General features: G+C 41.6%; 1 pseudogene; it reads left to right on the forward strand.

Annotated features, from left to right (window-relative positions):
- LOC138987040 (zinc finger protein 280B-like) lies at window positions 1-24,030 on the forward strand (annotated as a pseudogene).
- Window positions 24,031-24,235: the final 205 nt, after the last annotated feature.

The following is a 24,235-nucleotide window of genomic DNA, read 5'->3' on the forward strand; positions in this document are numbered from 1 at the left end:
ATGCCATGTGAAGAAGAACAAGAGCCAGACCCACAGAAAAGCGAGGGAGAAACCAAACAAATAGATGATGAAGATGCTGAACTGATCTTGGTTGGAGTGGAACATGTAAATGAAGATGCTGATGTGATCTTTGTTGGGATGACCTCAAATTCAAAACCAGTCGTTTCAAACATACTGAACAGAGTTACCCCAGGTTCTTGTTCAAGGCGAAATAGGTATGGTCACTTCAGGAAAGACAATGCTCAAAATTATAGCCTGTTAGTCATGTGACTCCTACATCAGAAGCAAAGACTGTCTTGCCAGTTTCTGTCTCTGAATCAAGATCAACAGATATTTTTATTATTATTGAGCCTTTGTCCAAAGCGAATTATAAAAATATTTCTCCACAAATAGCACCTAATAGCTTTTCAGAATTATGTTCTCCTTTGATTACCTTCACAAGTTCATTGCAGCATCCAGTAGAAACAGCAGTTTCTGCAGGAGCTATGAATAAAAGTCCTCATGTATCAAAGTGACTTTCCACTTCTGAAACAAATAGCACAAGTCCCAAAAGGCCTACACTCAGTGATGGAATTATAGGAGAACATTCTTTAGCTTTGTCCCTTTCAGGTATTTTTCATACAGTGACTACTCAGCAAAGCACACCAGACAGTGTTCATACCTCATTAAGCCACGTTCAGAGTGGAGAACCTTGTCCAACAGCTTTTCCAAAGGACAATGTTCATTGCAAGCCTGTAAGTCCTTTAGGGGGAAATGGATTGACAAAAACTGACTTTCCAAGTGCATCAAGTCAAAATAAGATTGCTGATCCCACAGAAGGCAATCTGATTGTGTTACTTCATGACTTCTACTATGGACAGCATATAGGAGATGGGGAGCAAGAACCTAAAACTCACACAGCCTTTAAATGCCGCAGCTGCTTGAAAGTTCTAAAAAATGTTGAGTTTATGAATCACATGAAGCACCATTTGGAACTTGAGAGGCTGAGAGGTGACAGCTGGAAATACCACACCACCTGCCAGCACTGCTACCACCTGTTTCCTATTCCCTTCCAGTTGCAATGTCACATTGAAAGTGTCCACACTTCCTAGGAGCCCTGCACAGTCTGTAAAATCTGTGAATTGTCCTTTGAGGCAGATCAGGTTCTCTTACAGCACATGAAAGACAATCACAAGCCTGGTGAAATGCCCTATGTATGCCAGGTTTGCAGTTACAGATCATCATTCTTTGCAGATGTGGATGCACATTTCCGAGCATACCATAGTAACACTAAGAATTTACTTTGCCCCTTTTGTCTCCAAATTTTTAAAACTGCAACACTATACATATGTCATTATAGACAGCACTGGGCAAAGAGTTTTCACCAGTGTTCCAAATGTTGGCTACAGTTTTTAACTTGTAAAGAGAAAAGGGAGCACAACACCCAGTGTCATCAAATGTTTAAGAAGCCTAAGCAGCTAGAAGGATTACCTCCTGAAACAAAAGTTGTTATTCAGGTATCGCTGGAACCCCTTCAACCAGGATTGGTGGAAGTAGCATCCATTACTGTGAATGCATCTGATTCTGAACCATCACCCCCCAAATCTAAAAGTAGGAGGCCCAAAAACCCGGTTAATTCTACTTTAAGTAAGTCTGAAGCATGTATTTCAAAGTTATAAACTCCATTAAAAACAATAAATTCCATAAGACCGATCTATACATCAGTGTCTCTTTTGCTGTCTCGTACACAGGGTTATTGTTACCATCTTTCTAAATTCCATATATATGCGTTAGTATACTGTATTGGTGTTTTTCTTTTTGGCTTACTTCACTCTGTATAATAGGTTCCAGTTTCATCCATCTCATTAGAACTAATTCAAATGTATTATTTTTAATGGCCGAGTAATACTCCATTGTGTATATATACCACAGCTTTCTTATCCATTCATCTGCTGATGGGCATCTAGGTTGCTTCCATGTGAGAAAGGGTGGGGAGATTTGGGAGAATGGCATTGAAACATGTATAATATCATGTATGAAATGAGTCGCCAGTCCAGGTTCGATGCACGATACTGGATGCTTGGGGCTGGTGCACTGGGACGACCCAGGGGGAGGGTATGGGGAGGGAGGAGGGTCCAGGATGGGGAACACAGGTATACCTGTGGCGGATTCATTTAGATATTTGGCAAAACTAATACAATATTGTAAAGTTAAAAATAAAATAAAATTAAAAAAAAACAAACAAAAAAATTCAATTATAGCATTATTCAATAATATAGACAAACCAATGCATAATTTATGTTTTTGTTTTAAATACATGAAGTATAGTTTTGTTTGAATATTGAGATGTTATTTAAAAATATATTACCTGTTTTTCATACAATTGTCTTAACACTAAAAAGTATGTGTTCATGTGTGTGTGTGAGAGAGAGAGAGAACGAAAGAGGTGGAGAAAGGAAAAGTAACAACCTATTTTTGTATTTCATGTTATTTGTAAGTTTGAAAGCTCTACTATAAATATAATCTGTAGAGTGTTTTAGCATTGTAATTTTCAACTGTTTTCATGCCTTGAAGATCTCAGTATTAACTATATAGCCAGATTGAAATGGTTTTGTTATGATATGGTCCCTTGTGCTGCTGAACTCTCCGAAGTGCCTCTATTGTGCTGATTTAAGATAACCTGGCTACCAAAAGCCTGGTGTGGAGAAGTTGATGGAGAAGCTATGATGTGTTTGGACCAGACTCGGGATTTAGTCAGTGGAGAGCTGTGGCTTCTTGTCCCATTGGAGGAAGAGGTATGCATTCACTTTAGGCATGGAGCCAAGGCAGAAGGAACACTGTCTCAGAGTGTCTTTACCTAGCCCAGGGACATCTCAAGGAAGCCAACTGTTAAAATGCCTGTGTTTGGTGAGAGGCCCCTACAAGTATCAAGCAGGCCCTGTGTTATCATTGACTGCAGTTGGAGAAGCAGAGATAGTTAATAGAATGAGGTCTGGTGCCTGTGGACCTCCTGATGAGTGATCAAAAGGGGAATTGGATTCATTCCATCCCCTTTCCCATTTGGCTAGCCTTTAGTCACAGTGAAGTAGCCATATCTGTCTCAGTCACAGTAGTAAAGCAAGTTAAGATTCCCAAGGAAAAAAGCCTTGACATCCAGTTTGATTTGTACTGGACCCATAGTTTTAACTGAAAAGGATCAAACACAGGGAATCTGTTCAGTTTATGAATTGGGCTAAATTTAGTTCTCTTACCCTTAAGCTACAATGGAGTTGTCTGAGAATAGTAAATGTAGTGGATACAAAGGTTCCAGGGTGATTAAACCCTCTATAGAACTTTTCCTTACCTTTTCCAGTTACATGTATCTTACCCTAATTGAACATGTGAAGATTTCAGTTTTGTATCTTATCTTGCCTTGTACCCGAATGTATTGCAGTTAATAGCTAATTCTTTGTGTGTGTATTTTCCCATTTTATGAAACTAATACTGATTTTCAGTCTTACTTGACACAGTCTGATGTACAGGAATTGTCTCATTTTTTTCAGTAATTATCAGGTCATAGAGTTATTATCCTTCCTCTACTCTATCCAACTATCTAGTCTGTGATTACACTTGTGGAAACCTTTTTTTCTTGTGGTCTCCAAGGGCTCTTTCACAGACCTGCGGGGTACTATCTAAGTATTGGTTCCTGAACATCCGCACACTTGGCTTCCTCTGTGGGTTCCTGGAGTTGAGTCTCCTCCTGGAGTTGAATGTCATACCTTCTCCACTTCTGGCACAGGTACCTAGCAATCTCTGTGCACCATTCAAGGAACCTGGGATCCTGGCTATATACCTATGCCAGGAGAAATCTCTCCATTTCCTCTTCCTTTCTCCTCCTCTTTGTCTCTCCCCACTACTTTTTTTCCCCCTCCACAATTTATTTAAATGCTCTAAGCTTTCACAAAATGCTGGAAAGTGGTAATCACCAAGGTGTTAGCATCCGTCTCAGAATGGAAGAGGAAGGACTACAGAATGACTAAGCTGTAGTAAGTCTATTGTCTCCATTTTAGGTAATTTCCTGGGTGTAAATTCAAATACAAGTAGATTGTATTTATGTACTCAATGCTTGATTGATTGATTTGCACTTTGAATATATTACTAGGCCTTTTCAGTTAATTTGCTTGGGCCAAAGCACTTTGCAAAGTGTCAGCTTAAACCACTTTTAGGTGTATAAAGTGTGTGTGTGTGTGTGTTTGTGTTCTGGTCTCTCAGGTGAAAACTCTATGTATAAATAAATGTGCAGACTATTGCATTCTTATCTCCTTTATTCTATTTCTATAGTAAAAATATGAAATGTTTTATTTATATGTTTTTATTGTTGCTTAGTATTTTGAACACAGTTACTGTTGTTTGCTCTGAAGTATGCTTGTAAGGAGTACAAGTTGTATTTATTGCCAAATAAAAAGGTTCCAGTGATATGGTCCCTGACTACTTCCTCTCTTCCATTCTCTGTCATTCTACTCTACTATTTTCCCCACTGGTGCCCTGTTTTTGGCAACACTGGCCTTGCTTTTCTTCAAGCAAATTCCATTTCTTCCCGATCCAAAGACTTTGCAACTGTTGTTCTTCTGGAAATGGTCTTCCCCTAGGCCTGCATGGCTTGCTACCTCCCTTGTTTGAGCTTCACCAGTGCTGTTCAAATCACACAATGAAACCCTCAACCCCCTCCATTACCTCCTCCTCCTTAAAGGCACTTTAAGTCTCTACCCTCTTCTTACCTGTCCAGCCTAAATTTCCTACTTTTCACACACACACACACACACACACACACACACACAAACTGAGAAGAGATAATAACATCAGGGCTTTTCTTCTTAGAATTAACTTGAGTCAGTTTCTCTGCCTGCATATAAAATATAGTTAATTGCTGGGAGCCAGCGAGAGACATTCCGCTCGTGACAAAGGTCATGAGGAAGGAGGCTCGGCATATGCAAAGGCAGGATTGAGCCTTGGGAGTCTCCCCAGATATTCTCGAGTATCTTCCCCCAAAAAACCAGAGTCTGCCTACTTTATTGCTTTGTGCTCTCACCTCTGACTTTACTGGGGGCTGTCCCCTACCACCATCTCGCTCTCTCTGTCAAAGAGTTAACTTACAGCTCCAATTAATAAAGTTCCTGGGCAATTAGGAGTGTTTAAATCCAAACCCCTCAGATGGTTCTCTAACTCGCCTGACAAGTTTACCCGGACTGCTGCAGCTATGCATACGATTGTTTACAGTCTCCAGCCTCCAGAGGCACAGGAAGCTTAAGATATTCAAATAGCTTAGAGCCTCTCAGAGAGTTAGAAACTGTCAGAATAAGACTAGTAAGGGATTTCATTGATGAGTCAATGTTTGTTGCCAAGTTTTCACATCCCCTGAATAGTATCCTTGAATATGTATTAATTAATAGTTGGTATGTAGAAAAAATAAGCAGTGGCCTTGGTGTTAGTAACTTCAGACCCTTAAGGTAATAAATTCTTTCCTTTGTTGTAAACCCATTACACATCCACCCTATAGGAATGCAATTTTATCTTTGGAAGATGGCGCCAAACCTTAAAATAATTACTCTTAGAGAAAATAAGTCTTTGTTGATAAGTCCTTGTCAAGAGTCATAAAATGTTAGTAGGCCTTCTTGCCAGAAGATGATGTAAACACCTAAACCATTTGTATATGATACATTTGCAGGAAAGAAGCCCTGGTTTTTGATAAGAATCAAAGACTGCTGACTTTGCATCCCCTATTGTCCTCTATGTGTAACTTAGGGTATAAAAACCCCTGTTGAAAATAAAGCTACGGGCCTTGCTCACCAGCGCTTGGTCTCCCCATGTCATTCTTCCCTTTAACTTCCAGCTGAGTCTCCATCTGGAGCGCGAAACCCACAAGCTTACTAATTATGCCTGGGCCTCTAAGACCCACTCGAGAAGGTGTCTAGGGTGGGGCACCTTTCGCTATTCAAGAGGGCGCCTGCGGCCTACATAAGTGGTGCAAACTTCTTGTCTTGAAGTTTTATTGGTCTCCCGCATAAACCAAGCTACTCAGCCTCTTTTCTCCACTGAATTTTCCTACTGAGCTATCCTCATTCTGATTTTTATATCTCTAATTAGCATATAAATAGTCGCCTAGGCCTTCTCTCCTTCGAATACCCTGGATCAGCTGGGGCTGGTCCCTGGCAGTTAATAGTGAGTTGAGTTCTTTCAGGAGCTTCCTCTGTTTTTCTGTTGATAACTCTGTATTTTTTTCAGGCAATAACACTTTGTTTTGTTTACAAATGTATTGAATATCTGTCAAAATCACTATTTTGTTATTGCCCTTTGTGAATTTCCTTGTCTACTTTGCTTGTTCTTTCAGGTAAATTTTATTGTTTTATTAATGTTGCCAAAACATTCTAAGTAAAATTACTATTTGTAGAAATAAAATGTTTTTTAAAAAATATTTCTGCTGTCCACATTTTTACAAATAACATGGCATATTTCTATTTCTATTTCTATTTTTTTAATAATCTTATTGTGTTGGCCAGAAATTCTAAACAGTGATGTGTAAATGGGTTTTCTTGTTCTTAGTACCATCAAATGCAATGAGGATATGGCATAATGAATTTCTGTTTCTGTTTTTAGATTTTAAAGAAAATTGTTTTATTGGAGAGTTTACAACATCTGTTGAGACATTTCCTTTTCTTTCTTTTCCCTTCCTTTCCTTTTCTTCCTTTCTTCCCCTGACTCTCTTCCTCTTTCTTTCTTTCCCTTTCTTTCCCCAGGTTTTTGCTTGACTGGATCTTTCCTGAAAGAAAAGTAATTCCACTCAGAGTTGAACATTATCCTTTCAGAACCGCATGCCATTTCTCATTTCTAGTATTAGAATTAACCTCCTCTTCCCCTTATTAGATTTGACACAGTTGTATCAGTGTTTCTGATTTTCTTTTTCCAATAAGCAGCTCTTGTTTTATTATCCCAACAAGCTTTATTCTTGTTGTTTTCTATTTTTGTTTCAATTCATATATACCTTATACTTTCTTTATGATTTTTTCCTTATAACCTTGTATTTTAAAAGCTTTCTTTACAAATTTTTATGGAAATATATTTGATTTACAATGTTATGTTTCCGATGTATATCACAGTGATTTAATTATACAGATACATATCTATTCTTTTTAAGGTTCTTTTCCAATATAGGTTATCACATGATACAGAGTCTTTCTTTCTTTCTTTTAAATTTTTAATTAATTTTATTTTATTTTTAAACTTTACATAATTGTATTAGTTTTGCCAAATATCAAAATGAATCTGCCACAGGTATACATGTGTTCCCCATCCTGAATCCTCCTCCCTCCTCCCTCCCCATACCATCCCTCTGGGTTGTCCCAGTGCACCAGCCCCAAGCATCCAGTATCGTGCATCGAACCTGGACTGGTGCCTCGTTTATTACATGATATTTTACATGTTTCAATGCCATTCTCCCAAATCTTCCCACCCTCTCCCTCTCCCACAGAGTCCATAAGACTGTTCTATACATCAATGTCTCTTTTGCTGTCTCGTACACAGGGTTATTGTTACCATCTTTCTAAATTCCATATATATGCGTTAGTATACTGTATTGGTGTTTTTCCTTCTGGCTTACTTCACTCTGTGTAATAGGCTCCAGTTTCATCCACCTCATTAGAATTGATTCAAATGTATTCTTTTTAATGGCTGAGTAATACTGCATTGTGTATATGTACCATAGCTTTCTTATCCATTCATCTGCTGATGGACATCTAGGTTGCTTCCATGTCCTGGCTATTATAAACAGTGCTGCGATGAACATTGGGGTACACGTGTCTCTTTCCCTTCTGGTTTCCTCAGTGTGTATGCCCAGCAGCGGGATTGCTGGATCATAAGGCAGGTCTATTTCCAGGTTTTTAAGGAATCTCCACACTGTTCTCCATAGTGGCTGTACTTGTTTGCATTCCCACCAACAGTGTAAGAGGGTTCCTTTTTCTCCACACCCTCTCAAGCATTTATTATTTGTAGACTTTTGGATCGCAGCCATTCTGACTGGTGTGAAATGGTACCTAATAGTGGTTTTCATTTGCATTTCTCTGATAATGAGTGATGTTGAGCATCTTTTCATGTTTTGTTAGCCATCTGTATGTCTTCTTTGGAGAAATGTCTATTTAGATCTTTGGCCCATTTTTTGATTGGGTCATTTATTTTTCTGGAGTTGAGCTGTAGGAGTTGCTTGTATATTTTTGAGATTAGTTGTTTGTCACTTGCTTCATTTGCTAATATTTTTTCCCATTCTGAAGGCTCTCTTTTCACCTTGCTAATAGTTTCCTTTGATGTGCAGAAGCTTTTAAGGTTAATTAGGTCCCATTTGTTTATTTTTGCTTTTATTTCCAGTATTCTGGGAGGTGGGTCATAGAGGATCCTGCTGTGATGAATGTCAGAGAGTGTTTTGCCTATGTTCTCCTCTAGGAGTTTTATAGTTTCTGGTCTTACGTTGAGATCTTTAATCCATTTTGAGTTTATTTTTGTGTATGGTGTTAGAAAGTGTTCTAGTTTCATTCTTTTACAAGTGGTTGACCAGATTTCCCAGCACCACTTGTTAAAGAGATTGTCTTTAATCCATTGTATATCCTTGCTTCCTTTGTCAAAGATAAGGTGTCTGTATGTGCGTGGATTTATCTCTGGGCTTTCTATTTTGTTCCATTGATCTATATTTCTGTCCTTGTGCCAGTACCATACTGTCTTGATAAACTGTAGCTTTGTAGTAGAGCCTGAAGTCAGGTAGGTTGATTCCTCCAGTTCCATTCTTCTTTCTCAAGATCGCTTTGGCTATTCGAGGTTTTTTGTATTTCCACACAAATTGTGAAATTATTTGTTCTAGCTCTGTGAAGAATACTGTTGGTAGCTTGATAGGGATTGCATTGAATCTATAAATTGCTTTGGGTAGTATACTCATTTTCACTATATTGATTCTTCCAATCCATGAACATGGTATATTTCTCCATCTATTAGTGTCCTCTTTGATTTATTTCACCAGTGTTTTATAGTTTTCTATATATAGGTCTTTAGTTTCTTTAGGTAGATATATTCCTAAGTATTTTATTCTTTCCGTTGCAATTGTGAATGGAATTGTTTCCTTAAATTCTCTTTCTGTTTTCTCATTATTAGTATATAGGAATGCAAGGGATTTCTGTGTGTTGATTGTATATCCTGCAACTTTACTATAGTCATTGATTAGTTCTAGTAATTTTCTACTGGAGTCTTTAGGGTTTTCTATGTAGAGGATCATGTCATCAGCAAATAGTGAGAGTTTTACTTCTTCTTTTCCAATTTGGATTCCTTTTATTTCTTTTTCTGCTCTGATTGCTGTGGCCAAAACTTCCAAAACTATGTTGAATAGTAATGGTGAAAATGGGCACCCTTGTCTTGTTCCTGACTTTAGAGGAAATGCTTTCAGTTTTTCACCATTGAGGATAATGTTTGCTATGGGTTTGTCATATACAGCTTTTATTATGTTGAGGTATGTTCCTTCTATTCCTGCTTTCTGGAGAGTTTTTATCATAAATGGGTGTTGAATTTTGTCAAAGGCTTTCTCTACATCTATTGAGATAATCATATGGTTTTTATTTTTCAATTTGTTAATGTGGTGTATTACATTGATTGATTTGCGGATATTGAAGAATCCTTGCATGCCTGGGATAAAGCCCACTTGATCATGGTGTATGATCTTTTTAATGTGTTGTTGGATTCTGATTGCTAGAATTTTGTTTAGGATTTTTGCATCTCTGTTCATCAGTGATATTGTCCTGTAGTTTTCTTTTTTTGTGGGATCTTTGTCAGGTTTTGGTATGAGGGTGATGGTGGCCTTGTAGAATGAGTTTGGAAATTTACCTTCCTCTGCAATTTTCTGGAAGAGTTTGAGCAGGATAGGTGTTAGCTCTTCTCTAAATTTTTGGTAGAATTCAGCTGTGAAGGTGTCTGGACCTGGGCTTTTGTTTGCTGGAAGATTTCTGATTACAGTTTCAATTTCCGTGCTTGTGATGTGTCTGTTAAGGTTTTCTATTTCTTCCTGGTCGAGTTTTGGAAAGTTGTACTTTTCTAAGAATTTGTCCATTTCTTCCTCGTTGTCCATTTTATTGGCATATAATTGTTGATAGTAGTCTCTTATGAGCCTTTGTATTTCTGTTTTGTCTGTTGTGATCTCTCCATTTTCGTTTCTAATTTTATTGATTTGATTTTTCTCCCTTTGTGTCTTGATGAGTCTGGCTAATGGTTTGTCAATTTTATTTATCCTTTTAAAGAACCAGCTTTTGGCTTTGTTGATTTTTGCTATGGTCTCTTTTGTTTCTTTTGCATTTATTTCTGCTCTAATTTTTAAGATTTCTTTCCTTCTACTAACCCTGGGGTTCTTCATTTCTTCCTTTTCTAGTTGCTTTAGGTGTAGAGTTAGGTTATTTATTTGACTTTTTTCTTGTTTCTTGAGGTGTGCCTGTATTGCTATGAACTTTCCCATTAGGACTGCTTTTACCGTGTCCCACAGGTTTTGGGTTGTTGTGTTTTCATTTTCATTCGTTTCTATGCAAATTTTGATTTCTTTTTTGATTTCTTCTGCGATTTGTTGGTTATTCAGCAGCGTGTTGTTCAGCCTCCATATGGTGGAATTTTTTATAGTTTTTCTCCTGTAATTGAGATCTAATCTTACTGCATTGTGGTCAGAAAAGATGCTTGGAATGATTTCTATTTTTTTTGAATTTACCAAGGCTAGCTTTATGCCCCAGGATGTGATCTATCCTGGAGAAGGTTCCATGTGCGCTTGAGAAAAAGGTGAAATTCATTGTTTTGGGATGAAATGTCCTATAGATATCAATTAGGTCTAACTAATCTATTGTGTCATTTAAAGTTTGTGTTTCCTTGTTAATTTTCTGTTTAGTTGATCTATCCATAGGTGTGAGTGGGGTATTAAAGTCTCCCACTATAATTGTGTTATTGTTAATGTCTCCTTTCATACTTGTTAGCATTTGTCTTACATACTGTGGTGCTCCTGTGTTGGGTGCATATATATTTATAATTGTTATATCTTCTTCTTGGATTGATCCTTTGATCATTATGTAGTGACCTTCTTTGTCTCTTTTCACAGCCTTTGTTTTAAAGTCTATTTTATCTGATATCAGTATTGCTACTCCTGCTTTCTTTTGGTCCCTATTTGCATGGAAAATATTTTTCCAGCCCTTCACTTTCAGTCTGTATGTGTCTCCTGTTTTGAGGTGGGTCTCCTATAGACAACATATGTAGGGGTCTTGTTTTTGTATCCATTCAGCCAGTCCTTGTCTTTGGTTGGGGCATTCAATCCATTTACGTTTAAGGTAATTACTGATAAGTATGATCCCGTTGGAATTTACTTTATTGTTTGGGGTTCAAATTTATACACCATTTTTGTGTTTCCTGTCTAGAGAATATCCTTTGGTATTTGTTGTAGAGCTGGTTTGGTGGTGCAGAATTCTCTCAGCTTTTGCTTGTCTGAGAAGCTTTTGATTTCTCCTTCATACTTGAATGAAATCCTTGCTGGGTACAGTAATCTGGGCTGTAGATTATTTTCTTTCATCATTTTAAGTATGTCTTGCCATTCCCTCCTGGCTTGAAGAGTTTCTATTGAAAGATCAGCTGTTATCCTTATGGGAATTCCCTTGTGTGTTATTTGTTGTTTTTCCCTTGCTGCTTTTAATATTTGTTCTTTGTGTTTGATCTTTGTTAATTTGATTAATATGTGTCTTGGGGTGTTTCTCCTTGGGTTTATCCTGTTTGGGACTCTCTGGGTTTCTTGGACTTGGGTGATTATTTCCTTCCCCAGTTTAGGGAAGTTTTCAACTATTGTCTCCTCAAGTATTTTCTCATGGTCTTTCTTTTTGTCTTCTTCTTCTGGAACCCCTGTGATTCCAATGTTGTAGCGTTTAATATTGTCCTGGAGGTCTCTGAGATTGTCCTCATTTCTTTTAATTTGTTTTTCTTTTATTCTCTCTGATTCATTTATTTCTACCATTCCATCTTCTAATTCACTAATCCTATCCCCTGCCTCTGTTATTCTACTATTTGTTGCCTCCAGAGTGTTTTTAATTTCATTTATTGCATTATTCATTATATATTGACTCTTTTTTATTTCTTCTAGGTCCTTGTTAAACCTTTCTTGCATATTCTCAATCCTTGTCTCCAAGCTATTTATCTGTGATTCCATTTTAATTTCAAGATTTTGGATCAATTTCACTATCATTATTCGGAATTCTTTATCAGGTAGATTCCCTGTCTCTTCCTCTTTTGTTTGGTTTGTTGGGCGCTTATCCTGTTCCTTTGTCTGCTGGGTATTCCTCTGTCTCTTCATCTTGTTTAAATTGCTGAGTTTGGGGTGTCCTTTCTGTATTCTGGCAGTTTGTGGAGTTCTCTTTATTGTGGCTTTTCCTCACTGTGTGTGGGTTTGTACAGGTGGCTTGTCAAGGTTTCCTGGTTAGAGAAGTTTGTGTCGGTGTTCTGATGGGTGGAGCTGTATTTCTTCTCTCTGAAGTGCAATGAAATGTCCAGTAATGAGTTATGAGATGTCTATGGTATTGGGGTGCCTTTGTGCAGCTTGTATTTTGAAGCTCAGGGCTGTGTTCCTTTGTTGCTGGAGAATTTGCTTGTTATGTCTTGTCCTGGAACTCGTTGGCCCTTGTGTGGTGCTTGGTTTCAGTGTCGGTATGGAGGCGTTTGATGAGCTCCTATCAATTAATGTTCCTTGGAGTCAGGAGTTCCCTGGAGTCAGGGTTTGGACTTAAGCCTCCTGCTTCCAGTTATTGGTCTTATTTTTACAGAAGTTTCAAAACTTCTCCTTCTATACAGCACCATTGATAAAACATCTACGTTAAAGATGAAACGTTTCTCTACTGTGAGGGTCACTCAGAGAGGTTCACAGCGTTACATGGAGAAGAGAAGTGGGAGGAGGGAGTTAGAGGTGACCCAAATGAGATGAGGTGGAATCAATAGTGGAGAGAGTGGGGTAGCAGTAATCACTTCTTTATGTGCACTCTACAACTGGACCACTCAGAGATGTTCACGGAGTTATACAGAGAAGAGAAAAAGGAGGAAGGAGACAGAGGTGGCCAGAAGGATAAAAGGGGTGAATGAAAAGGATGGAGACAGATCCAGCCAGTAATCAGTTCCCTAAGTGTTCTCCACCGTCTGGAACACACAGAAATTCACAGAGTTGGGTAGAGTAGAGAGGGGTTAGGGAAGAGACACAGGCGACCTGGTGGAGAAAAAGGAGAGTGCAAAGGGAGAGAAAGCAGTCAAGCCAGTAATCTCGCTCCCTAGTGAAAAATGGGTCCTGAAGATTGGGTTCTTAAAGGTACAAAATTGGTAACAAATACATAAAAGGAAAAATTAAAAATCTAGAGTAGATTTTGGAATTTCAAAAATACGATGTTAAAGAAAAGAAGAAGGAAAAGAAAGAGAAAAAACGAACAAAAAAAAAACAAACAAGGTCGCAAAAATTATAAAGAAAATATAGGTACAAAATTGATAACTAATACCAAAAAGCAAAAATTAAAAATCTAGAGTAGAGTTTGGAATTTCAAAAATACAATGTTAAAAAAGGAAGAAAAAATATAAAGAGAGAAAACAAACAAAAACAAACAGTATCACAAAAATCATAAAGAAAATACAGGTACAAAATTGATATCAAATAATAAAAAGCATAAATTAAAAATCTAGAGTAGAGTTTGGAATTTCAGATATACAGTGTTATATAAAGAAGAAGAGAAAGAAACAGAAAAAAAAAAGTCACAGAAATTATAAAAAAAACTATAGGTACAAAATTGATAACATATACCAAAAAGCTAAAATTGAAAAACTAGAGTAGAGTTTGAAATTTCAAAAATACAATGTTAAAGAAAAAAAAAAAAAAAAAAAAGGTCAAAAAGTTATAAAAATATATATATGAAGTTTGCTGAAGAAGAAAAAATAGGGGTTTTTTTTTTTTTTTTTTTTTTTGCAAAGTAATAGGTTATAAAAGTGAAAATTAAAGGAACAATAGAGGACTTAAAATTTTTTTAAAAAAAAAAAAGAAAGAATGATTGTAAAAATAGTAAAAATATATCTAGGACTTTTTCTGGTTTTGTTGTGAGTATTGGGGGTTCAGTTCATTTTTGGCTATTTCCTTGGTCCGACTTATATTTCTCAAGATCTATAGGCCCCTTCCTATGTAGTCCGTAGTAACCACAGGGTTTTCATCTATTGCCTGTAGCTTCCAGGGCGTTTCCCTCTGTCGTAGCTTCTTCTGTTTGCTGGTCTCTTCAGTGTCTGGTTTCCGCCCTGACACAAAGGGGACAGTGGAGGAAACTTTTTTTTTTTTTTTTTTTTAGGCTCACTTGTTCAGTCGTGCTGTGGGGAATGAGGGAGGGATGCTCCAAATAACACTGGCGTGCCCTCGCAGTGCCTCAGCCATACTGGGTCTGCCCCGCTCACGGCGTGTGTAGCCTCCCTGCCCACACTGCTCGAGCCCTAGGTTGTTCTGCCAGGAACAATCCAAGGCTGGCCCTGGGCTGCATGTACCTCCCAGGTCCAAGCCGCTCAGGTTCAGGCACTCAGCTGGATCACTGCATGCTCAGTGATCATGAGCATAATCATGAGCAAACATAATCATGAGCATAATGGAGCGCAGCTGTGACAAATCATGCTGCTCAGCTGGCAATAATCAAGCAGCTAAGCAGGCAGGAATCACGCAGCACAGCTGGCAATTGTCAAGCAGATGACAGGCAGGAATCACGCAGCTCAGCTGGCAATTGTCAAGCAGAGGAGCAGACAGGAATCACACAGCTCAGCAGGCCCTGATCATGTGACTGAGCATACACTGATCACGTGGCAGATCATGCACTAATCACGTGGTTGATCATGAACTGATCACGTGACTGAGCATGCAGTGATCATGTGTTTTAATGGCACTGATCATGTGACAGATCATGTGTTGATCACGTGGCTATCATACACTGATCATGTGACTGTGCATGCACAGATCACGTGGATGATTATACACTGATCACGTGACAGATCATGCACTGATTTCGTAACTGATAATGCACTGATCAGTTGGCTATCATGCACTGATCACCTGGCTATCATGCACTGATCACGTGGCAGATCATGTACTAATCACGTGGTTGATCATAAACTGATCACGTGACTGAACATGCAGTGATCATGTGTCTTAATGGCTCTGATCATGTGACAGATCATGCGTTGGTCACGTGGCTATCATACACTGATCATGTGACTGCGCAGGCATTGATCACGTGGATGATTATACACTGATCACGTGACAGATCATGCACTGATTTCATGACTGATAATGCACTGATCAGTTGGCTATCATGCACTGATCACGTGGCTATCATGCACTGATCACGTGGCAGATCATGCACTAATCACGTGGTTGATCATGAACTGATCACGTGACTGAGCATGCAGTGATCATGTGTCTTATTGGCACTGATCATGTGACAGATCATGTGTTGATCACGTGGCTATCATACACTGATCACGTGACTGCGCATGCACTGATCACGTGGCTGATCATACACTGATCATGTGGCTGATCATGCACAGATCACGTGGCTGAGGTAGTCAGTCACTACTCAGGTAGTCCTCAGAGGTGCAGACTCAGTTGGGCCTGTGTTTTGTGCTCTTCCCAGGTCCGAGCACCTCAGGTGATGAGGTGTTTGGCGAGCGCCAATGCTGCGACTTATCGCCTCCCCGCCACTCGGTTATCTGGGTGTAAAACCGGCGCACCTTCTCAGGCAGATGTTAACCGTCCAGACCCCAAGAAGTTTTAGTTAGCAAAGAAGCCTGCTTACAGTTTTATAGATAATGTCTCTCTGGGGCTGCAATTGCCCCCTTCTGGCTCTGGTTGCCTGTCACCAGAGGGGGAAGGTCTGCAGCCGGCTATCTCTGTTTAGTTCTTTGTTCCGTGTGCGGGCCTGGCGGTGTCTTAGGTTGGGGCTGGCTTTTCGCGTGGTAGATATCCCACAGTCTGTTTTGCTAGCCCAAATTATTTCGCTCAGATAGCGCTCAGGGTATTCAGGCCAGGTCCTTACTCTCAGCGTTGCAGCCCGCGCTGCGCCTCCCTGCCCAGCCCCCGCTTGCTAATGGCGCATGCAGGCGTCTGCGCTGCTTCTCCGCTGGGGGAGTTACCATAGGACTTGCAATCTGTGAGTTTTAATTGTTTATTTATTTTTTCTCCCTGTTATGTTGCCCTCTGTGCTTCCAAAGCTCAGCACAGATTCGGCAGTGAGAAGGTTTCCTGCTGTTTGGAAACCTCTCTCTTTTAAGCCTCCCTTCCCGGGACGGAACTCCGTCCCTCCCTCTTTTGTCTCTTTTTTTGTCTTTTATATTTTTTCCTACCTCCTTTTGAAGAGTTGGGTTGCTTTTCTGGGTGCCTGATGTCTTCTGCCGGCATTCAGAAGTTGTTTTGTGGAATTTACTCAACGTTTAAATGCTCTTTTGATGAATTTGTGGGGGAGAAAGTGTTCTCCCCATCCTACTCCTCCGCCATCTTGGCTCCTCCCCTTTCTTTCTTTCTTTTTTTTTTTAAATAAATGGTTTAGGGCTTCACCTAACTTTATTTAAATAGCAAATTTTGTCTAAATCCCAAATATTTTTATGTATACATTTTTAACTAATATTTCATTCTCTACGATTTTTGGCAAGTTAATTCCAAAGATTTCACTATTTGCAGGCTGAATGTTTTAATTTATAGTTTACTGAGAATTAAGTTTTCCTTGGAACTCTGAGGGTGTGTGTGTATATACACTGACATGTCTATATACACATCCTTTTCAGATTACTACATTTTTTTAGGATATATAAATATATTTTAAAAGATATTTTCTGTTTGTATGGTAAAAACATGAAATATTTTAATTCTAAAAATTTGTTCCCCCAAATGAATATAGTATAAAAAGTAAAGGCATAAAACTATTCCTTTGAGAATAATCCCTACTAACAGAACTTGGAAATGTTAAAAAATTATTCATAACACTAAAAGTGGTAAGAAAAACTGTATTCAAATAAGAGTATTTCAGCGGGGTCTTATAATACGGGAGAGAGATTGAGCTTAAGTCTGATTCCAGTAGGGACACAACTGGGATTTATAGCTAAGGAACAGGGTGGGTCCATGGGGTTGCAAAGAGAGACTGGGAGACTGTAATGAACAACAACAATAGAGTGGGTGTCAGTGAATGGAAACTTATTAAGAGGGCCATAAATGTGAGGGTGGATTCTGGCTCAACTGAGAGGATCATTGCTGAGGCTAGGCAAGGCTGATAAGATATTGAGGTGAGTGATAAGGAATTTGATCTGATACTGAGGGTGGGCAGATCAAGGGTAAGGTATGTTTTCTAAACTGAAGTAGAAGATTCTGGCTTAGATTGGACTAGATGGACAGGCTCCCCGGTATAAAGACATGAACCAAAGTTGGCAGTGCATTAATGAACTACTGCTGCATAACACATTATCCCAAACTAACAGCTTAAAACAATATTATCTCATACTGCTGCTGAAAGTTGGGAATCCAGGAGTAATTCAGTTGAGTGTTCTGGCTTAGGGTTTCAGGAGATTGTCATCATCTGAAGCCTTGACACGGGCTGGTGGATTTCCTTCCAAGATGGCTTACTCACATAACTGTTGAAACCAGTTTTCTTGCTGGCTGTTGGGAGAAAGCCTCAGTTCTTTTACATGGGCCTCTCTACTGGGTTACATGAGTAGTCTCAAGATACTACTAAGCAGGCCTCTAGAGTGAGTGATCCAAGAGGATGAGCAAGGAGGCTGCAGTACATTTTATGACCTAGTCTCAGACACTTTCATTTTCATTTCTACAATATTCTAACATTAGAAGTGAGCCACTAAGTCCAGCCCACATGTGAAGGGGAATATAAGGTCCACCCTTGAAAGAAAGGTGGTACACACATGGCCACAATTTTTTACATACTTGTATGTCCAAAATGCATTTTCCTGCCAATGCTTTCAAATAATTTATCCATTATAGCATTAAGTTGTATTCAGGACCTTGTCATCTAAGTCAGTTTCAGGTATGGATTAGGGTCTACTTGTGCAATATCTCAAGTGTTTAGTCGCTCAGTTGTTTTCTACCCTTTGCGACCCGATGGACTGCAGCACGCCAGGCTTCCCTGTCCACCATCAACTCCAGGAGCATGCTCAAACTCAGGTCCATTGAGTTGGTGATGCCATCCAACCATCTCATCCTCTTCCATCCCCTTCTCCTGCCTTCAATATTTCCCCCATTAGGGTCTTTTCCAATGGGTCGGTTCTTCGTGTCAAGTAGCAAAAGTATTGGAACTGCAGCTTCAGCATCAGTCCTTCCAATGAATATGCAGGATTGATTTACTTTAGGATTGCCTGGTTTGATCTCCTTGTAGTCCTTGAGACTCTCAGGTCTTCTCCAACACATCAGTTCAAATTATACAAGTGTAGTTCCTCTAAACCTGATGATCTGTGAGTAAAAGAGATGAGTTAATCTGCTCACTTTTACAGCCAACATACAGTGCTGGGTCAGGCATAGATAAACTTTATAGACACTCCTGTTCCAGAAAGGGGAGGGGAGATGGGAGTCAATAGTAGCAGTTCTGAAATCCCACGGGTTTTTGTTGGCAGTCCTTTGATTAGGATTTAAGGCCTGGAAACTTCCTAGGCTTCAGTCTCTGAATTTTTAATTCTGCCCTCTGACATGATTCCATTGCATGAAAGGTGGGGAGTATATGGTTACAGTGAAACAGTCTCCCTAGCCTACATCCTGTTTGTCAAAGGTAGAAGTCCAGAGCTCTCTTATTTTATATTATTTCTGGTCCTTTCAGTCCAAGCTGAACTTAAGTGTGTTCTTTTAAAAAGTTGGTGTGTCTCCTGATAATCTTACTGGTGTTCGTGGCAAAGCGCCCCACTCCAAAGCCACAATCACACATGTTTTCATAAAAAGTCCTCCTCTGTCTTGGTTTTCTGCTGAGATAGCTGAGGGATAACACCCTGAAACTTGGTAGAAATCTTATTGTGTGACTGAAATGATCTCTGAGTGACACCCCTAAACTCTTTGGAGGGCATTGGCCTGCCTAAATAATGCCATGAAGCATCCCCTTCCAGCTTTCTGAGGCTTAACAAAGAATTTTACAGTCACATTCATCTTTAGACAATGTTTATTTAAAAAAATAAGAATGACCTATAGGTGGTGTAAAATATTATATTTAGACCACCTTATCTCAATGCCCTGGATATGACCTTGCTTGAGAGCGATTAATTTTAGCATCTTCTATCATCTTAAAAGACTGGAAAACTTCCAAATTAGCAAGTTCTGTCTTCTTTTTAAATAGTACTTCTCTTATTTATTATTTTTAAAATTTTCCTTCATCTTTTACCATAGGCAGCAAGAAGAAACCAGGAAGCACTTTTGGCTGTTTGGCTAGAAATCTCCTTGGCTAGATATCTCAATAAATAAGATACAGTTTCTCATTCCAGGTCATTAGGTACATTTTCTACTTTTCATAAACTGCAGGTGTAGTGGCCTTTCCTCTGCACACTCCCCAGGCTCTTTCCTCCTGCCTCTCCTTTCTGCCAGGCATCCTGGGTGCACCACTGTGATTCCATTTAGAACGTGTTTGCTCAGTGAGATAACGGGGATCAATTCCCTGGCTTCAGTGCTTCTGCTGGCCAGAGTCTATGTACGTTTCCCTAAGACCTTCATGTATTCGTTATCCAACTTCCATCACCTGGCTAGGTCAATTCCGACAGCTCATACTCACAAGCGTACTGGCAGGGACTTCTATATGCACACATGCTTGTGTACACAGTAACATCCCTGAGAGGAGACTTGCACATATGCAGAAATACAAGCTTTCTTCTCCAGGAACATGAATTTTGGTAAGCACCCAACTTTCTTTGTCCTGGTTTTTTTCTTTCACTTGCTCACTAATCATGTCACTTTGCACTTCTAACTCTGTGCTGCTACTGCTGCTAAGTCACTTCAGTCATGTCCAACTCTGTTGACCCCATAGACGGCAGCCCACCAGGCTCCCCAGTTCCTGGGATTCTCCAGGCAAGAACACTGGAGTGGGTTGTCATTTCCTTCTCCAATGCATGAAAGTAAAAATTGAAAGGGAATTTGCTCAGTCGTGTCCGACTCTTCGCCTCCCCAAGTACTGCAGCCTAACAGGCCCCTCCACCCATGGGAATTGCTAGGCAAGAGTACTGGAGTTGGGTGCCATTGCATTCTCCATCTAACTCTGTGAATTATCCTCAAAGGTTACAAAATCTTGGCATTTTCTAGTGACAAGGATCGACCTGCAGCCCTCACCATGAACAGCTATATGACATGTGCTTGCGTTCTTCATTCTCCCATCATCTTGGACAGCTTCACAATACCAGTCAGTATGTTGGCCTGATCCATTGCCTGAGCATTCCTTCAGGGGACAAGAAAACAAGGACCTCTGGGCTCAGCTGACTTGGAGTACCGCTTTCTCTGTGTGCACCTACCTAGGTCATTCCTTGTCAATGTTGTGGCCCTCTTGCTAGCTTACCACCCGTTATGGCCCACAACATTGTGAGTGAGGCCCTCTGTTCTTCCTATCTGTGTAGCTTTCTGTGTGCACCTGTATACTGTGCCCCCAAGTGGTATGTCCATGTAGCAGGAAAAGGCCAAAGAGACGCCTGAGCCTCCAAGAGCCCCAAGAGACTGTGATAGGCCTGGGTCTGATCCAATGTTGTGAAGAAGGTGCACATGGATAAAGGGTCTCTTCCAATACAAAGAGTGGAACCTGAGGCCATAAAGGTAAGGTGGCATCACTACACGTCTTCCCTTCTGTTTAACACTACCCTTGCACATGGAGTCCCCAAACAGATGATGCCCTGGAAATTTTCACTTTCTGGGACCACAGCTAATGCCTCCCTTGGGAAGAAAGCAGCTTTTCTATCTCAAATACACCAAGAGGGCTTGAACCACCCAAGCCACAGTGATTTGCTAAATGCCAAGACTCTCAGTTGCTCTCATTAGGCCCAGGTAGGACTCCCCACAGGCACGTGTCTCTGCTTGCCTACACAGCCCATGTACCAAGGAAGCCAGTCCCCAGTTGGGCCCGGGGGCATCCAAGATGGTCACCTGGAAGGCAGCTTCCTTCTGAGTGTCACCTGGTGCAGATCCCCTATGACAAAATCAGAGATTTTGCTCCAGCGAGACTGCCAGAATCCTCTCTCAGATGCAGACACACACTATTGCCCCTCAGGCCCCCAAAGACAGGGACAAGACCCCAGAGGAAAGAAGGAATTCACATCAGGACTTATAGTACACACCATGGGGTATCTTTGGCAGGACTGCTATTGACTAGACCCTGGACCCTGAAAACCAGCAGGCCTCTAACTGCCCCCAGGGGCTGCCCTGTATCCCATTCTCCTGAGGTCCCTTGGGACATGCAATTAGCTCACCTTCCTTGCTCCCTCCCCGTTTCCTCCTTCACAGGCTCATCCAGGCAGAGGGTCAGACACGTATACCCACCTGCACTTTCCTCGCCTTTCTGCACTTCCAGGGAGGCAGGTTTGAAGTGCCTGTAGGCATGCCACACCCACACCCTGTCTCTCCTAGGATGCCTGTGGTTTTGCAGGTACAGCTTACTTTAGCATGTCTCGCATTTTGTGTCACAGTGTGTGCCACCCTCAGGGAGGGGTTGTACTTGCTGATGGGCTGCTCCTGGGCAGCACTGGCCCAGGACCTTCCCAGTTCTCCTTCTCACGTGTGTGGAACAAGTCTCCAGTGCAGCAGGCAATCTATGCCTCTTTCTCCTTCAGGTCTCTTCTCAATTCAGCAGGACCTTAGCCTCCTCACCATCCTGGGTCTTGCCATAGCCACGTCCACCATTTCAACAGGCCGGCCATGGCCCCCCAGACTGAAGGCCCAACAGGCAGTGGTTTCAAAGCCCCACCCCACCTGAATGGCCCTTTGTGAATCCTCAGACCATGTATCCCCTCTTCCTGGTCGAAACACACCCAACAATATAGTAGAAATGGTGAGTGTGTTTTGTAATTGGCCTAATTGCAGATATCTGGAGCCATGGTCGGGAGTTATCACTAGCCATCCTTTTCTCATTCCCATCCTGGACAGGGTCACTGCAGAGATCTGGCGACAAACCATCTTCAGACTGGGGGCGCTCGTGCCTCCTCTTATGGTTGCTCAGCACCTCGTCTCCTGTCGCCTTCATCTCTGCATCTGCTCCGGACAAACACACACACACACACACACACACACACACACAGCTGACACAAGCACATGCATGTGTCCACACACATGCTCAGCACGGGGACACAAACACAAACAAGGTACACAGGTGTTTCAGAAGGTTAACACGACCGAGGCCTGCAATGTCAGAAATGATGACAGTAGGCACCATGTCCTGCCCTTGGGGCTCCCTGTCCACCTTCCCCAAACTCTTCCATATTTTCCCAAGGCAGCTTGAAGCTGCTTCCAGTGCAGCATGTGTGGTGGTGGTGAGACGCCGAGTGGTGAATGTGGAAATTCACAGAAGATCCCAAAGTCAGCACACAGGTGCACTGGGACCCCAGAGAGGACACCCTTTCAATGATATGCCTTCCCAGGGTAAGGGGAAGGAGTGAAGTGCCCAAGCAATCTCAAACTCAGTGAGTAACAGGAGCCAGGGGATGGCAGGACCCATGAAGGATGATTCTGAAAAAAGATACTTAATTCACCCTCTCTCTAATAGTATCACCTGGACTTTGGCACTGCAACCACAGCTGATTTGAGGTACACTTGCTTCACTCATGGACACACCAAATCCCCAAATCCACAGTCTCATGAGGTCACCTGCACATGCACGACCCAAATTCAGGCTCCACAGCCAGCTTGCACGAGTCTGAGCATCCCCATTTGGGAAGGGACAGTGTCCTAAATACTACACGACTGTGCCTTCAGGGCCCACCTCCACACCTCCTCTCCACTATGTTTCTGTCAGTTACTCTCATGGAAGAACCTTCCTCCCCAGGGTACTACTTCAGGGGATCATCCCACACATCTTTGCTGATGATCTGCTGGCAAAACGAGCAAGGTGAGCCAGCAGCCAAGAATTCCATAATCAATCGTTAGCTGTGCAGGTCTCAAACCACCACACCTCAGCAATCCTGTTCGATTCTGGGCAGTTTTGGCCTGACAACCAGCTGAGAAAGTTAAGGCTCCTGGTGTCCAGCCTGTGGCTGGGTGCTCCCCGTTCTAAGCCCCAGAATCAGTAGATAGGAGTGGGATTATGTGCCCTATACCTTGCAGAGAGACAGGGGAGATGGGTGCGGATCCCATAGGTGGATCATCCACACCCTTGCACACCCACACTCTTCACCCCGGGAGCCATGTTTTACAAACGATGTCAAGGTAACTATACTTAGTGATTCACCGTGCTCAAGAAGTAGGGGTGGTCCTGAAAGGAGAAGATCACCTTGCATTGGGACCATGGATGGCTCTGCAACTGCACCTGCCAGGGTAGGGAGGAAGGAAAAGTTTCCTGTGCCTCCTCCTCCTCCCGAGCAGCTGACTCCAAGGAGCAGCAGAAAGGATACAGCTATGGCCCAGAAGCAAGGGATACCCTGGATGATGGTGCTCCTCTGAACAAAGTCAAGCTTCCTCCTCTGATGGTTCTTGCGCATGAACCGAAAGTAGGCCTGCAGTTTTTCTCATGCTCAGACCTCAGTTCCACCTTCAGGGTGGCCAGTGCCTGCAGTGCATCTTGCCCCGGAAGCTCAGTCGATCTCCCGGGCCTTTCCTGACCCTGCTCCTCCACCGTCTTCTCTTCAGCTCCTGGGAGGACCCCTATTGCTGCTGCTCATTTGCCACAACCTCCAGCTCCTCATGATGTCTTCTGCAGGCAGCTGGAACCCCCGCCCGATCCCCGCCGCATCTCCGTCCACCAGGGGCTCACTGTCGTCCACCACCTCCAACCTGAAGAGGGTGGCTTCTTTGCCTGGCATTACAACTAGTGGCTCCAAGGTCCCAGCCATGCAAAGCATCAGGACGGCAGGCCATGGGCCCAAGCACCCTGAGCACCAGGTCTTACAACTAAGAAGGTCTGGGGTCCCAGGATGCTCCCGTATTCCTCTGACCACCTCTCACGCTCCTCTTGGCCCTGGTCACAACCCCAGGCTGGGGCAGATACGAAGGGATGGGTCATAATAGCACAACAAG

The sequence above is a fragment of the Bos mutus genome, unplaced genomic scaffold, assembly GCF_027580195.1.
Source record: "Bos mutus isolate GX-2022 unplaced genomic scaffold, NWIPB_WYAK_1.1 CTG497, whole genome shotgun sequence".
NCBI lineage: Eukaryota > Metazoa > Chordata > Mammalia > Artiodactyla > Bovidae > Bos > Bos mutus.